The 16391-nt window shown below is 54.2% G+C and overlaps 1 long non-coding RNA gene across 2 annotated transcripts in view; it reads right to left on the bottom strand.

Moving 5' to 3' along the window:
• The window catches only part of LOC131516105 (uncharacterized), a 66601-nt gene extending 59362 nt beyond the window's left edge, over positions 1-7239 (bottom strand). Inside the window, exon 1 of one of the 2 annotated variants that reach the window (XR_009263892.1) lies at positions 6752-7239. This is a non-coding gene — a long non-coding RNA (uncharacterized LOC131516105). The remainder of the gene's footprint in view (positions 1-6751) is intronic. The other variant, XR_009263891.1, reaches the window with a different exon arrangement.
• Between the last annotated feature and the right edge of the window lie 9152 nt (positions 7240-16391).

The raw sequence follows: 16391 nt of genomic DNA, 5'->3' as shown, positions 1-16391 counted from the left end.
TGGAAGGGAAGGGGGCAGAGAGGGCGGGTTAGGAGGGATGAGACTGTGACGGTGACACCTGGAAGGCATTGTCCTTGCGAGCGACACCTGTCAATCTCCGCTCCGGGGTCCCGGGGCCGGGGGCGGGGAGGCCGCGGGTCTCCGCGGTGATGTCATCGCAGAGTCCCTTCCCGGCGGAGGGCGGAGAGGACTGGGAGGGGCGCCAAACCCGGCGGGCTGAGAGAAGGGTGGGGGAGGAACGGAAAGAAAATAAACAGAAATCGCTCTCACTCGCCGCGTCCTCTGCTCCGGATTTACATGGAAATCAATAATCCGACTTTAGGGTTATTTCTGATCTTGATTGACCCGTCTTGCCTTTTTTCACTGGGGGAGGAGGTGTGGGGTTACAGCCTCCCCGCCTACAACCCGCAGTCCTTGGGGGAGCCCTGTTACCCCGGAGCCTTGAGGTGACCGACCCTCCTTCCAGACCCAGCTCCCTCTTTTCCTGGCGGTTGATTCCAAGCGCAGGCTTCAGGCTTAAAGAGGAAACACTTGGGGATGAGTTTTGAAAGTCTTCCGATATTGCAGGGGGCGAGGGGAGAGTTAATTAACGCCGGGCTCGCTCAGCGAGTGGGAGAGGGGGCCTCGGCGTGGGTGGGCGGGCCGGGTCCAACACCCGGGTGCGCGCAGCGCAGGAGGCGTGTGATCGGGAGGCCCCAGCTCGGAGGCCCCGGCTGGGGGAAAGCGATCTGCGGTGGCCTCCGCGGGGGGCTGCTGCGATGCCCCAGGCAGTCGCCCGCAGGTCCTGGGGCAATTCTGATCTCCCACCTACGGCGCTCCCACCCCCACCCCGCCGAGCACTACTGGACTCTCCCTCTTCCTATTCTTTTCGGCCTGAGCTAATTAGCAGCCTGCCAGCGGCCTGATTTATGGAAACGCTCGGGCGGGCGGAGACGCGCCGCCAGCCGAGTCCCGGCTGCCTCGGGGCGGAGTGGAGGAGGAGTTTCCACCGGCCTCCTCCGAAGAGTCCCCCCCCACCCACCCCCTGCTGCCACCACCACCACCACCACCACCACCACCACCACCGCCCCGCCGGAAGCTGGAAGTTGCCGTCCCTCCTCCCCACCCTCCACCCAGGCGGGTCCTGGAGGCCCCCGCGCCCTCGGCGCCCCAGCCTGGGACTCCGGGCACCCTGGCGCCAGCGGGGCGGGCGGGGGCGGTGGCCGCGCAGCCTGCTGCAGAGTCTCGGGCGGGCAGGTTCCAGCCCCAGCTGACCCGGAGGGCAAGTTGGGCGCAGATAGAGCGGGAGCCTCCTTTCCCACGTTCGGGTCTCCAAAAAAAAAAAAAAAAAAAAAGGGAAATCGGACCTGAAGGCGGGGGGAGGGGATGTTGCTCAAGGTCGGCACCAGGCCCCCAAGCAGCGAGGAGGCGTCGTAGGCCAGGGTGGGGCCCCGAATGGAGCCACCAGCCCAGCCTGCCCCCAAGAGGTTAGGGACTGTCCCAGGGGAGGGAGTGGTCCACTTCACTCCCTAACCCCCCACTTCCCCCCTATACTTTCTCTTGGATCTTATCCTCAGAGGGTCCTCTGAGTTGCTGCCACCAGTCAACAGTCTGGGAATTTTGAGCTAGGAGAATGCGGGGCCACCGATGGTCCTTAGAGCCACCCAGCCAGGCAACTTGCCCAAAGATGCGGGCGCCGCCTCCTCGCCTCTCGAGGGTTGCACTCGCTGGCCAAGCGGGAAGAGGGCGAGAGGTGCTCCGTCTCCACCCACCCGGCCCAGAAATGAGAGGGAAACGAGTGGAAGAGTCAGGGAGGAAGTACACCAGAACCTGTTGCTGGTGGTCCGGCAGTCTGGGGAGGTCGCTAGGTGACCGACTTGACCTAGAAGCAACGACGCAAGGCGATAAAAGAGAGAGAGGGAAGCATCTGTGTCCTCCCCACCTCGGGGAAGTGTTGGGACAAAGAGCAAGCAACAGACCCAGAAGGCCAGGCACCCCGGGGTGTGTTTTCCTCGCTCAGACTTGAGATAGGATGGGGACACCGGTTGAAGTCACTGGGAAGAGGGCCATGCCCCGAGTCTGGCTGTGACCCACCTTGCAGTGGTGGGGAAATGTGATCTACAAGAAAGTGTTTAAAATTTATTTAAAACACCCCACCAGTTCACCCTCCAGAAACCATATCTGGTCTGTGACCCCCCGCAGGTGCAGAATTGAGAACCTTCTCCCCCATTAGGAGACCTTCAACCTCCTGCCCCAGTCCCCCTCTGTCCTGGAGCTCCCTCCCAGATTAGGGCCCGTTGATGTCACTGAGAGCCCAAAGGGCCCCCCCCGCCAGGGCCTCAAGGAAATATAATTTCCTGCTCATCTTCCTCACCTTCCTCCCCCACCTCAGCCACCACCATTTCCAAAGAGTAAGGGTCTTTCAGGCCCTGGCCCTTCCCCACGTGGTTGGATCAAGAAGAGGAGACCCTCAGCCAGCTGGGGAGCCGGGCTGAGCGCCCATCTACATTGTGGCATTCAGTCCCCTGAATTTCCAACTGTGCTGATGACTGTCCAGACACACTATGGTGGGCCAGATCCGTGACCGAAGTCTCAGCGGAAATGGAGACCCGCCCACCACAAAATGTCGCTGCAGACAGCGTGGGTCTCACTCGGGCTGGCTCCCAACGCAGGGACCTGGGGATCCGCCACTCCGGAAGCCCCCGCAGGCCGACTCCAGGGCCTGCAACCCGCACAGCAAATGTTGGCTGTTAGGCGCCCAAATAATATTCTTCATTCGTCTTTTTCGAAGTTGATTTATAGCAATCGACAGGTTAAAGCCTCATCTGACTTCATTACTTTTAAAAGCTGTCTATTTCACAACTGTCACTTTTCATCACTTAACTCAAATAAATACTTGAAGAAATGAATTGGAAGAGACTTTTAGATCATGTTTATAATTCTTGGTCGCTACGTTCACATTCCTAATGACCTGACCCACCGGAGTTTCTGTAGACTTCTCAATTGGGCCGAAAATTCTTGCATTTACGCTAGACAACTTCAAGGAAAGTGAGGTTGGCCAGAAACCGGCTAAAAGAAGCAGCACAGCTGGTAGGAAGCGATAGGGTGCAGGTTCAGCAAAGCTTGCCAGCGGCCACCGTGGCCCAAGCCGGGCACCCGAGGCCACTGGGAAGGGTGGCGGCTCCCGGGTCAGGGCGTTCCAGTGCAACCAACCGCTGGAAAGAGGGCCCAGGCTAACAGCCGCTCGATGCCCGCCTTGCTCTTGCTTCACGGAGCCAGGCTGCAAACCCAGGAAGAAATTCATGCAGAGTGGAAAGGCTGTTCATTTTTACTGTTACTATTATTATTCCTATCATTGTTGCAAAAATGTTTTGGAAGCCCCCCCCCCCCCCCCCGTTCCGACAACCACAGGTGGAGTGTGACCGGGTGAAAGGCATTTCCTCCGGGTCAGCGTTGACCTAGAGCTTGTGAGATACCCAGGGAAGGCAGAAGTGTGGAAACGACATCGCTAGGACGCAAGTGCGTTCAATAAATCGAAATAGTTTCTTCTTCAATTTTGCTGCCATTTGCCAACGCTGAGTCCTCTAGGGCTCGTGCCACTCAGACCCGTCTCTCTCTTTCCCACCCGCTCACTCAGAACCATCTCTTAGAAGTAGGTTAAGAAAAGAAAAATTAAGAAAACAGAAAACAAAGGAAGGAAGAGGGGGAAAAAATAAGGAACGAAAAGAGAAGGAAAGGAAAATGGCAGGAAAGAAAAAGAAAAACCTATTAAACAGAAAAACTGCCTACTTTGGAGGACAAAGCAATAGGGAGCGCATACGATTTTCTTTCCTTTATTTTTTCTTAAAACAAGAAAAGAGAAAGAAGCAGCCAAGTCTGCCGACCCGGGGGGTGGAGGTGGGCGACGCTCTGGTGTGTGGAGCGCGGGCCTCCCCGCAAACCCGGCGGAGGCTGAAGCCCGGCGCGCGGATCCCGGAGGCTCCGAGGTCCCCGCACCCTGGCGTCGGCCCCGCCCGGTCCCACCGCGAACGCGAACTTCGCAGATTCCCCGGAGCAACAGCGCCGGGAGTGTGCACCGGCCCCGGCCGGGTCGCGGCTCGCCGCCGCCGCCCGTCTTCCCCGCTCGTGGCCTCAGGCCTTCGCCCGCCCTGCGGACCGGTCGGCCCAGAGGGGGCTGAGCGCTCTCCGACTTCGGGTGCAGAGGCGACCGGGACCGGCGCGAACCCGGCTCCGCGGCCGCTGCGTCGCTGCGGGAACGCGGCCGGCTGGGTGCGCTGCCGTACCCTGGAGCGCCACCTCGCTGCGGAAACTGGAATGGCATGGCCACGTTCCCAGCCTTCTGCAGCCTAACTTGACCGTCACCGGACTTTTTTCCTTCGTCAAAACCTTACGAGAAGCCGAAACGCACAGGCCTTCTTCCCATCGGTTAAAACCCATTATCTGTGACCGACGTATCGCACAATGTCTGCATTGGGGTGAAGGGAAAATAGCAGGAGAAAGAGAAAAAAAAAATAGGTCTAATTTCACCAAGTCCAAGCTGTGACACTGCTTTGATACGAAAGATAAACTAAATGAGAGATGTTTTCTTGGAGGCCCATGGGTTCGGGCCGCCGAGCTCGGGCCAGTCAGCTGAGGCCAGTGCAAACATCTCCGATGAGGCCTATGAAGCCTTCCCTTCCCAATTGTAAGTCCACCCAAATTCAGTCATTCTGGTCAGTCGGACATAAGAGGCACTTTTCCATGCCATGTCAGTGGCCAGCCTACCAAACCTCATATCCCACAGCCTTCGGCTCTGCTGACAAAATAATCACAAAACGCAGCCCTTAAACATATACACCTGTCGGCAGGCGAAAGCAGCACCAGCGAGAAGCATAGATTATACTGCATTGGACCCTATTTCCTCCAGTTGAAAACTTAAGAGGCTCGCCCGGCTCTTAAACCCTCACGACTAAAAAATATACAGCAAAATTAATTAGCTGAATATAGTGAGGCTTTGCTTCGACTTGTTTTCAAAGTGCACCATCCCAGAGACAGAAGGGATAAGTAAAACACCAATTTCACGAAACAAGTTTTGTGGTTTTTTTTTTTCTGCGAAGATTCCAAACGTGGTGTTAAAAGTAGGGCATGTATCTGGTGGTACTGAGAGCATTTGTGTGGTTTCTTTGTTTTCGGGGGGGGGGGTACAGTCCTTTTTCTAACGCAGTTTCCACCACAAGTTTCTTTTGGTTTTTGTTTTAAGGAAATCAGTGGATCGCACGTATAAATGATGGCGGAACTGGGGCCCATGGGGTGGAGGAGAACGTGGGTGTGACGGTGCGTAACCCTCGCATTTTCCTGCCTGAGCAAATCCAACATAGAGACCCTTTCTTGAAACTTCGGTCTCCCTAAGTTCACAGGGTGGTGATGGAGGGTGTGCTCCGTCTCTCACTGTGACCAGTACTTTCTGCCCGGCTCAGAAACTACAGGGCTGTGCGGAGGAGGGGGGGAGGGGGAAGCCAGGTTGTTTTTCTGGTTGTTTGTCCTTCCCCATCGGGCTAGGAAGAATTCCTAAAAGGGACCACACAGGAAAGAGGCCCTAATTTCTTAGCAGGACTTGAATGAGGATCTCTCACTCTGGCCAGCGGAGGAGGGGTGGCCTGGCCTCTGGGAGTCTTGGGGTCTTCCTGTCTGGAGGGATGCTACCTCCGGGCGGAGGAAGGTGTTGAGAGATCCTGGGAGCTAAGAGGTACTTGCAGGGAGGGTCCTGGGATCCACTGAGGGACAAGGGTGAGGGGCAGGGGCAAAAACAGAAGGGAGAAGGATCAGCAAATGAAATGCTTGAGAAGGGGAGTCTCTAAATTAGAAAGGTTTTCTCCTTTCTCTCTCTCTTTCTCTCTTTCCTTCCCTCCCTCCTTCTTCTCCTTCCCTTCATTTCTCTCTCCCTCCACCCCTGCCCACATTCAGATTTTCTGGTTGTTTTTTTTTTTTGTACTGAATAATGCCTGGAGATGAAAAATGGTTTTTATTGCTATTACACTTCCTACCGCGAGATGCAGTGTAAGGCGCAGAGTTTGTATTACAACTATGTCACAATGTTTCACTGATGCAAAACATGTAGCCAGAGGGTGTTGCTAATGACTCCTGGATTAGAGCGAGATTGAGACTGGGAGGAGAAAGAGAGAGCGAGAACAGGAGAGAGACAGGAAGGGAGAAGAGAGAGGAATTTCATTAGAGGAGGGGGGAGGGGAAGCATCACAGAATCAGGTCTAATAATCTAATCAGGATATTTTCCGAATTCAATGTTCTCTCCAGGCTTGAGAGTGTGAGCTAGAGAGAGACCAATATCCTTTCAAACACCACAGAGGGTTTTTTTTTTTTTTTGCATGTTAATAACTATTAATTATGTTTACAGCCAGTTAGCTGAAAAAGTGTCCTTTGGAAAGAATCAAACTTCGGAAAACGCTTAATATCTGATTAAAGGCTTTTTCCTGGAGCCGCGGGAGGTGGGAACCCGGTAATCACCCAAGGGGGTGCGGAGCTCAGCGCGGCCAGCAGAGGCTCACCGCCCCCGCCCGTGGTCGGGCCACACGTGTCCACACGCCTGCGACAGCCTGGTGGGCCCAGGGTGCCTCGCCGTGGCCGGGGCGGAGCGCCGAGGCACAGCCTGCGGCCCGGGCTCGGGCTCGGCCTTCGCTGGGTCTTGGCGAAAAGGTCCCTGCGGGCTCCGAACTCCCCGGCGCCCTCCCCCGGGACGAGGTCTACTTAGGGAAGCGGGAGGTTTCGCGGTTCCTACCGTGGCCCGGGCCGGTCCCACCGCCCTGCGGTCCGCTTCTGCCCCTCGGGGCACAGCGAGGAGGGCATTCCCTCGGGGCTGCGGCCCTTTGAACCCGGGGAGCCCTCGGCTCCCGCCCGGGCGCGCGGAGCTCGCTCGGGGCCCGGCTGCGGAGCGGAGTGTGGGTGGCGGGTGGGGTGGAAGGGGAGTGGGGGAGGCGGGAGGGGGCGGAGGGGCGGGGGCGGCAGCCGGGCGTTAAGTCTGGAAGCTTGGCTGTTTACCCAAACGATTTTCCTTTCAGGCCCGAGACGCCAATGAGACAAGATCAAACTCCCCTCTTCGGTGTGTGTGTGTGCGTGTGTGTGTGTGTGTGTGTGTGTGTGTGTGGTGTAGCCTCCTCCAAGCCGGGCTTTGTGAATGGGGGCTCCGGGACGCCGGCTGGGAGGGACCAGAGGCCGACCCGGACACCAGCGCCTCCTCCCGGGGGCGAGGAGAAACCAGGCGGAGGGCGCCCCAGACACAGTGGTCCGGAGCGAGACAAGCAAGCGACAGGGACACAGGCCGCGGAGAGATAAGGGCCGCGTCCCTGCAGGCCGAGCGGAGAGACGTATGGTCGTGTGTGGGAGGGGGAGAGGGGAGAATAATATGAATCACATCCACCTTGCAGTCCCTTAATTTCCGATCCCTCCAAAGCTTAAATCTAGCTCCTTGGGCCACTGATTTCTCGGCCGACTCCTTCGCTCGAGATATATTAGCTGCAAATTAGGCCAAGGTTTTGGCGATTAACGGTACAATGCAGGCCGCGTGACACGCGCCGCCGGGCCTGCGCCTGGGTCCCTCCTCACGCCGAAAAATGATGAGAAAGCAAGAGAGGATGGATGGTCTGTACTGACAAGACATTTGTCATTTTTAAAGGGGTCCACATCCGAGAATAGCCACCAGCCTGGGGGGGGGGGGGGAGGGCAGAGGAGAGGAGGGGTACCAAGTCCCGGCCGCTTGCGCAGCAGGTGATCGCGGTCCTGGGCGTGGCTCCTGCCCGGCTCCGAGGGCCCTCTGAAATGTCGTTTGCAAAATAACAAAAACAGTATTTTTAGTACTGCTGATAATCAGAGGAATCAGGAAGACGGGCTTCTATTTGTTGGAGGTCAAACACTAAAACCCGGCTTCCCGGCGTGGTCCATGTATTTGGTGGCGCTGTCTCGGACAGCTCACTCCCTTCGGCCTGGCGATTAAAAGCCTACTCAAATAATTGTTTCTGGAAGAAAAAGGTGTCATGCCGCTGCTTCTGACTCATCTACGATTGGCACGCCTGCCTCCGCCTGTCCCTGATCCCCACCCCCACGCACTTTCTGTTTCTCTCTTGTCTCTCTTCCTCACCGAAGGCCCCCCCCCTTTTTTTTTTATTGTTTTGAAACGATGAACCACCACCCCCTGTCCCAGGATGCTCTTATCTAACCGAAATTCCCCAGCCCCCGCGCTGACCGAGGCAGAGTGCAACGTTTGCTTCAGGCTTCAGTGGCCCAGGCCCGGACAAACACCCTGGGGGAAGAACCACAGAGGCCTTACGTTTTCTGCAGGCGTGTTAGGGTGGAGGGCTGTGGCTCCAGGGCTCAGAGGGGGCAGGGGTAGGGATCTTGGGGACCCCGGCTATGCGGTGATTGGTCTGGGATAAATGTGTGCCAGAGACTGAGATGCCCATGGAGGAGATTTGATGTGCCTCGTGATAAAAACAGCTAACATTTATTGAGTGCTTACTATATACAGTCATTGTGCCCATACCCCTGGAAGCCTCCAAATCTGACGTCAAACATGGTGGCCAAGGGTTGGCCATTGGAGCAACGGAGGCCGAGATGGGGCAGGCAGGTAGCTAGATAGGTGCCATTGTGTGGCGGGGGTGGAGGTTTCTGCCCCGCAACGCATTCTCCGGGCCAGGAGAGGCGGGGCGCCGCTGGCAGCCAGGAACCCGGCCAATGCTTCCTCCCTCTCCGCCTGCGGTCGTCTGTAGCAGGGCAGAGGAAAGGCCTAACAGTTTTCAGTGACATTCCCACTTCTTCGCACTGGAGCCCTGGAGGGAAGTCGATTGGGCGGCCAAGGGCCGTGAAGGCCAGCCCCGGGCGGATGGCGAGCGCTCGGTGCGCGTAGGGCAGGCTCCCAGCCAGGCCCGGGGGGGGGGCCCCCGCGTCCTGCGCCTGCTCTGCCCAGGTCGCGGCCGCGCTGCTCCAGGCGAGGTGCGCCTCCCTCGTGGTGCCAGGGGGCGCTTGACCGCCTCCGGGGCCTCCGCAGCCGAGGAGGGAGTCTCCGGCCTCTGAGGCCTGGTGCGCGCCGAGGCCAGCAGCAGGGCGCAGGCCGGATTGCCCTGGGAGCATTCCGGACGCTCCCGGCCCCACCTCACCCCGCCGGGTTTCTCCGCCTCGCCTTCCGAGGCCGCTTCCCAGGAGCAGGAGTTTTGCTGCATTCACTGCTTCACCCTCCCATCCGCCTAAAGCAGGGGCTGAGACTAGCCCGTGACCCCGTGCCGTGCCCCGCGCGGGTGGAAAAAAGCAGGCGCTGCGCTCTGTCTGGAGACAAAAGGCCTCCGCGCTCAGGCTCCTCCAGGCTTAGCCACGGCGCGTTTCGCACCCGCCTCCACCTATGCAGAAGAGGCTGGTGCACGTGGAAGTGTCGCTGTAGGGGTGGCTTGGAGCAGAGAGCCTTGATTGATCCCAGAAGTTGGACACCTCCAAGGGCATAGGCACTGCCCCGGGCATCTGCTCCAAAAATATACAGTCTGCCCCCAGCACTCCCTGCCAGCCCCCCATCCAGACATCCTTGTATAAAGGGGGCCCCTCGTTGCTTTTTTTTTTTTTTTCCTCTTCCTTTCTAGTCCCCTTGCAAATCACCTGGCAGCTGGAAAACGCTCGCCCCTGTTATCGACCTGCAGAGGTTACTTCATTCCCGAAAAACGACTCTGGCTTTCCTTCTTCTAGTAGACCTAAGGGGGAATTCACTGGTTTAAAAAAAAAAAAAAATCTTTAAACTCTCTCTGGGTGTGAGATGTGGTTGGAGCACGCAGAGTCCCCTGTCTCCCCACACGGACTCCCCGCTGCACCTGGAAAGCTAGCAGCAATAGTCTTTTCCTGCAGTCTATCATTTCGGTATTACAAATAACAACCATGGAGCGAGAAATACCCCCGGCCTAAGAATATTGATAGATGATAGTAGCGATATTCACAATCGATCCTTTAATAGGCAGACGTCATAAATCACGTTCAACTCCCTGACTGCACACCACTTCGCTTAATAATATAATTAAGATTAAAACTCGAGAGGTATTGGAGGCAGCAGGTATTGATAGCTTCAAAAATTGCATTCTGGATATGATGGTGGAAGGGAAAGGGACCTCTGGAAAATATAACCCCGTTCCCAACATGTGAGGTCTTCTCTGCTCTCCTGTCTTGGGAGTCCCTTTGACCCTGCTCCCCACCCCCCCCCCCACACACACCTTCCCCCTACCACCACCAATAATCCCCATCTTTGATAGGTGAGCAGAGAATAGGCTGGCTCTTTCATAGAAATGTCGAGGAGGTTAAGGAGAAATAGGGCTTCGCTTGGGGGGGGGGGGATTTCATGGATTTAGGGATCCTTCAAAGATCTACTCCTTCAGCCTTGAATCTGGAGGGGAAAAAAATGTTCAGGAGACCCAGGAAATGATATTGTTTGGTTCTTTCCACACGATCAATTTCCTCGACAGTGTTTTCCAAATTACGTAGAAATCACTGAACATCTACAGGTCTGCCAGTGAACTCCATCCCTGCGGTTTTCACGGCCTGTGAACCTTTCCACCACTGCTGTCCCGTCCAAATCAGGCCTCAGAACGGAAACCAAAACTTCACATGAAGAGTAAAACCAGTGGGAGAGGGTCCCGTGCAGGGGGTGGCGATCTGCTCTTTGCTTCATGGCTGAAGCTGATTGTAAGTGTTGCTAAAATTATTTCAAAGAGTGAAATATTAATCAAGTCAATCAGCGCTGACAAATGAGAAATATCTGAAAGTCAGTGGTAATTTACAACTTTGTTATTAGTTAAGAATCGCCTGCCTTGTAACAGTAATTAATAACACTTAGGAATCATTTGGAAATCCCCCTCCCATGCTTTTTATTTTCCTCTGTCTCTTAAGGAAGGAAAGAGAGAAAGGAAGCAAATGAGTGATCAGTAGAAACAGGAAAAACACTGAGTCGTTAGTGAGGAGAACAAAACTGGAAAAAATAAAAGAAAGGAAAAAAAAAAAGATTAGCCCCATGGGAGGCCATCAGGAAATAAAGAAAATATAGGAGGAGGGGTAGTAAATCAGAAAATGAATTCTGTAACCATACCCCATGAGCAGGCTGGCTAAAGGTTGAATTTCAAATGGCCCAGAAACCCCATCAAAATGAACAGTGCTGCTAAAAAATCTTGAAAGTAGCTCAGCTCTGAATCAAGGCAGAGCTCAGGGCATTGTCTGTTTTGTTGTTGTTAACAATGTATTTCTTTATAGCCCAGGAGCAGACGTGTGCAGGCTCTTTCCAAAATTCCATCCCTGGAGACCCGCCTGGCTTTCATGTTTCTGGTGTTAACTCTCCTCTTGGTCACAGACAATCCCCTCCCCCAGTCTTACATTGATTATTAGATTGTCTCAGCCCCACCTCAACAACCGCACCAAAATAATGACTTGTTGAAAAACTATAAATCATTTCGGTTGTCTGAGCTTGGAAAGCCACTTCAGTCAACAGGCTTGCTGTGAAAAGGTAAAGAAATTTCCAACCTTCTACTCACCGAGGAAAAGCTGCTACTTCCCTGAACTTTTATTTGTTGGATGGGGGAATTTTCCAGATTGGTGAAAAAGAGATGGAAGGGGAAAAATAACTTTGGCAAACTTTATCTGGCCTTTATTATAAACCTCAGTCTTGTCCATGAGGAGCTCAGGCTACGAAAGGTAGCTAGAGATGGAGATTTATTGGTCTCTAAATGAAAAGATTCATTTGATATAAGAGGTTAACTCAAAGTTCCTATACCGTGACTAGCTTCGGCAAATGCCTCTGTCGAGTCAGCACAAAAGCAGTTCAAAGAAATCTTAAAAACACACACAGATATAGACACACAAACACACTTGCCCACTTAAGCCGCAAATGCAATTCTCTTTTCTTTGTTGTTTCTTCTGTCATTACAAATCTCCAGTCTCTTTCTAGGTGGCTGGGATGGCGGGCTCCCCCCATGCACGCGCAGCTGAACTTTGCCATTTTGTATCTTTTGCTTTTTCTAGCAGTGAATAAACGAATGAGGGGGGTGGTGGGATAAAGTAAGAGAGGAGAAGCGAACTAATTCAAATAAAGCAGAATGCGTTTGTAAATGAGGTGGAGGGGAGAGAGAGAGGGAGAGAGAGGAGGGGAGATGTGGACGGAGGAGAGGGGCTCTGGGATAAACGTAGGCAAACTGGAAATTGATGAGATGGGTTTTCAATGATCAGAGTCTATGGGTCCAACAGGAACCTGCAGAATATAAGCCGGTGCAGAGGGAACCATGAGAGAGAACATGCCAGAGACTTGGGGGGTGGGGGGTGGGGGGAGCAGGGAGAAGACAGCAGGCAAGGACCTGAGATCCTGTGCAAGGAGAGAACTATGGAGATGCTAATGAGGGAAAATTAACCTTCGGGGTTGGGTCTGTGACATGGGCCCTGCATTGAATGCCTGACCCAGGGGCTGCAAGCGGCTTCGCTCTGCACCAGCGAAATGAGATAATCGCTCTGAAACCCACCAGTCTTGGTGCAAACGAGCTCTGAAACACTGTTGTGGAGAGTAACTAGCCAGCTCCTCCAAAGAAAAGGCAAACAAATGCAAGCAGGCACAGCCACAACCAGGCACCGAGAGAGCAAACCTATAGACATTGGGTACATTTGTTCAACTGTGGAGCCTCCCCCACCACGCCACCCCCGACCCCCCTCCCGCCCCTGCCGCCCTAGGCTGGCACATTAAAGGGAGGAGCGGGGCCTGGGAAATGAGAAATGTCTTCATCTCTCTTGCACCAGTCTGTCACCAAAGGCCCCGGATAACCGGGCCTTGGTGAGGCAACACAAGGGATAAATGGATTTTATCTCCAGGAACGTGGCCACCGGGCCAGAGGATTATTGCTTAGCCAGAGAAAATATACGGGGGCGGGGTCGGGACGGTGGGGTGGAGGGCTAAAGAACAGAGAGAGAAGTTGAAGAGGACAGACACAAAAACAAACAAACAAAAAAGAAATTCAAAGGGAAATTTGAAGAGTCGAGTGGCTGTGGTTACATATGTCACAGACACTGAGACATTAACACACACACACACACACACACACACACACACACACACAGGGATTTTATTAAACAAACAAGCCAACAACTAAAGGCACATCAAAAACACATTTGCTCCCGTTGTCAGAGGGAAAGAGAGTTTGAAATGATTATGGGGTTCCGGTAGGAACCCTTCTGGCCTTCACTGCTGTGGTCTCTCTCCGCCCCCCTTGGCCTTTTCACAGAAACCCTAAAGTCACCTATGGAGAATGGGCCTCCCAGAGGCTGCCTGGGGAGGACTCCCTGTTGGAGGCAAAGGGGTCGTGTTTCCAAGTAGAGACATCAACAAACCACAGTCTTAGTGACAGTGACAGCGCAAAATTATGTTTAATGTTGCAAGGGGGAAAGGGGAAATATAAAATTAGCACAGAGAAAATGTTTCCCAGACCTGCTTTACAATTAGGGCAGTGGCATAGGGATGGGCGCAAGAGGGGTGAGAGGTCAAAGGCGACCTAGCAGGGGCCACAGCACTGGGTGGAGGCCAAGGTGCCTCCAGTCCTGGGAGGAAAAGGAAGGAAGGCTTCTGAGGGGGGGGGGGTAATGGCACTCTGCCCAATCGCTTCACTTGGTTTCGAACCTGTTTTTGGAGAAGGGAGGATATTCTAGACATTCCATCCTGGTGGAGATTGACAGTTCAATGACTGGCCTGCTCAGTCCCAAAGCCACGGGGTTTTTAAATTAGTGATGAGGCTGGTGAGCCGGTGGGGGCGAGGGGCTGGAAAGAGGAAAAGGAAATAGGAGGGTAGATGTGTGCTCCCAGACCCCCCCCCATCCTTTTAGGAACATGGGTGGCTATAGGGAGAAGAGGGGAGTTAAGAATTATTTAATAAATTAGCAAGCCCCTCTTTGGAATTTGCTATCGCTCTGCCTCTGCTGCCGGGGGACAGGCGGGCAGGACCCCACAGCAGTTTTCTCATGGGCCCTGGGATCTCCATGGGCCCGCCCCCACCCCTACTCAGGACCAAGGGCGAGCAGATACCTGCCAGGCAGCAGAGGGGATTTGCCCAGAGAGAGCCAGGGGAGTGGGAGCGGTGGCATTTTCAAGAAGGAAGCAGTTTCTGTTCAATAGCAGACATTATATTTCCTAAGTTGCTTATTTAAAGAGACAGAGATGAGAGAGAGAGAGACCAAGAGGGAGAGAGAGAGAGAGAGCATCCCCAATCCCCATCCTGTTGTGATTATAAAGAATATAATTTTGTCTTTGTCTAGAAAAGACCATATCTTTGCGGTTATTAAACAACACAGTTTCCCTTCTTAGTGTCAGGCAAGGGGAGCAGGGATGAGAGAGAGGGCGAAAGGAAAATTCATTTTTCAAATAATACCAATTTGAAATGAGTGTGTTTGTAAAAAATGAACCCTGGACGATAAAGGCAGGAGAGGAGAGACTGCAGTGAGAGCGAGAGACAGAGAAGGAAACACGGAGAAAAGGGCCTGATTCTTTAAAGACTAATCTGTGCAGAATAATCAGGAAAAACAACTTGGGGAGGAGGAAACAGCAAGTGCCATTTCCTACGAGGTGGCTCCATGACCTTAGGAAAAATGAGGAAGCAGCCAGACCTTGGGGTTGTATTTTTACACTTAATTTTAGCAACAAGTATCAAAAGATCTAAACTAATTGATTGTCGAGTTCCTTGGCCCTTCTCCAAAGAGCAATATAGGTTTAATTGTATGTTGCTTAAAACTCCATTTCTCGAACAGTGTGAAACATGTAATAAAAGTCATAAACCGTATCGGAGAATTTTTTTTTCCCCCACAAGCATAAATACCCAACTGACATTTGGAAATCTTAGCTAATACCCCTAAGGGGTTAAAAAAAAAAAAAAAAACCAGCCGTGTGAGAGAGGTAGCCACATAATAAAATCTAAACTGTTAATCCATTTTAACTCATTCAAAAAGAACCTGAGGTTGCGGGAGGGATGTTTTGCAGACGACGGGTCGGGGCGAGGAGACCCCACATCAGACATCTGACCTGTTTCAAACGTGGTCCATCTAAACCACACTCCCCTAAAGGAAAGGAAGTTCGGGCCTTCCAGAAGACACCAGAAATCTCTCTCTACCCCGGGAAACAGAGCTGAAAGTTGCAGCCAAACACCGGGAAGCCACTCGGCGGCGGCCGTCGCTCTCCATCGGCCTCAGCCCGGCTTCTCCGGAGGGAGACGGGGAGCTGGAGGCCGGCAGGAGCTCCCCAAAGCTGCGCGACAAAACCGCTCTCTGCTCCTCCCAGGCAGCCCCCCCCATTGTCCTCTGCTATCCCTGACCCACCCCCCCAGCGGCTGTTCCTTCTAAACCAGCGTCCCCCCACCCCCACCCCCGCACGACACCCCTCCGGGGCCCGGGCATCTCCGAGGAGGGAAGGGTCCCAGCCACGCCTGCGATTTGGTCCGCGATCAGCCACTGCCGCCAAGTTCGCGGCCGCCATCAAGCTGGCGGCTGCGCTCGTCGCGGGCCGTGCCCTGGCGTGGCCACGCGGGCCGGCTGCAGGCGGAGATCTGTAAAAATCCACGTGAGCCGCCCCCTCCTCCTGCCGCCCGCGGCCCCTGACACGGCAGCATTGAAGCCGGCCCGGAGGTCCCTGAGGTCTCCGAGTGTGACAGTACTCAGCATAGCGGGTAGATGGCACAATTTTCTAACATTTAGAGAGAGGAACCCACGCTGGGAGCAATAAGTCCATTTAAAAGCCCTTTATTTAAAAGGAACAAAGATAACTGACAAGCGAAGTACAGAGACATCTCAATGAAATTTCCAAAGAAGAAAGAGAAATCAGAGGCCAAAGCAAATGCGAACTGGGCTTGATGGAACAGGCCAGCACTTTCCTCCCCCTCGGAAAGAAAGATAAAAGACAAAAAGAAAGGGGTGGTGGTCACTGGGGCTGCGTGTGCTAACCATTACAGTCCGAACCAAATTCTCAAAATCCACAGCCACGAAAACTTTAAAATGGCCAGGTGGGCCCTGCTGGGGCAGGTGCCAGAGAAGCCGGATCTGTGCAGGGCAAGAGGAGACTTGGGAGTTTTGCCCCCACCTTGGAGGCTACACCCTACCCTTGGATAACAGGCGCCTGCCTCTGCCTTGGATGGTTGGGATTCAGGGAGCCCCGGGAAGGTGGATGGGCAAGGCACCCACCCTGGGCACACTTAGGCCCCTCTGAGGGCCTGGGAGCCAGGGGGGTGTCTGTCTCGGCGCTCCCTCCCCTAGAATAGGCCTGCGGGTCCAGCGAGGACCCCATGACCTAAGATTTGGTCAAAGTCAAGGTACTCAAGAGCCCACTCGCAGACTGAAACAATTATCACCCCTTCAGACCCAAGAGGGTCACGAGAGCGCCCACTGAA

The sequence above is a fragment of the Neofelis nebulosa genome, chromosome 7 (assembly GCF_028018385.1).
Source record: "Neofelis nebulosa isolate mNeoNeb1 chromosome 7, mNeoNeb1.pri, whole genome shotgun sequence".
In the NCBI taxonomy this organism is placed as follows: domain Eukaryota; kingdom Metazoa; phylum Chordata; class Mammalia; order Carnivora; family Felidae; genus Neofelis; species Neofelis nebulosa.
This window is presented reverse-complemented; position numbering and strand designations above follow the sequence as displayed.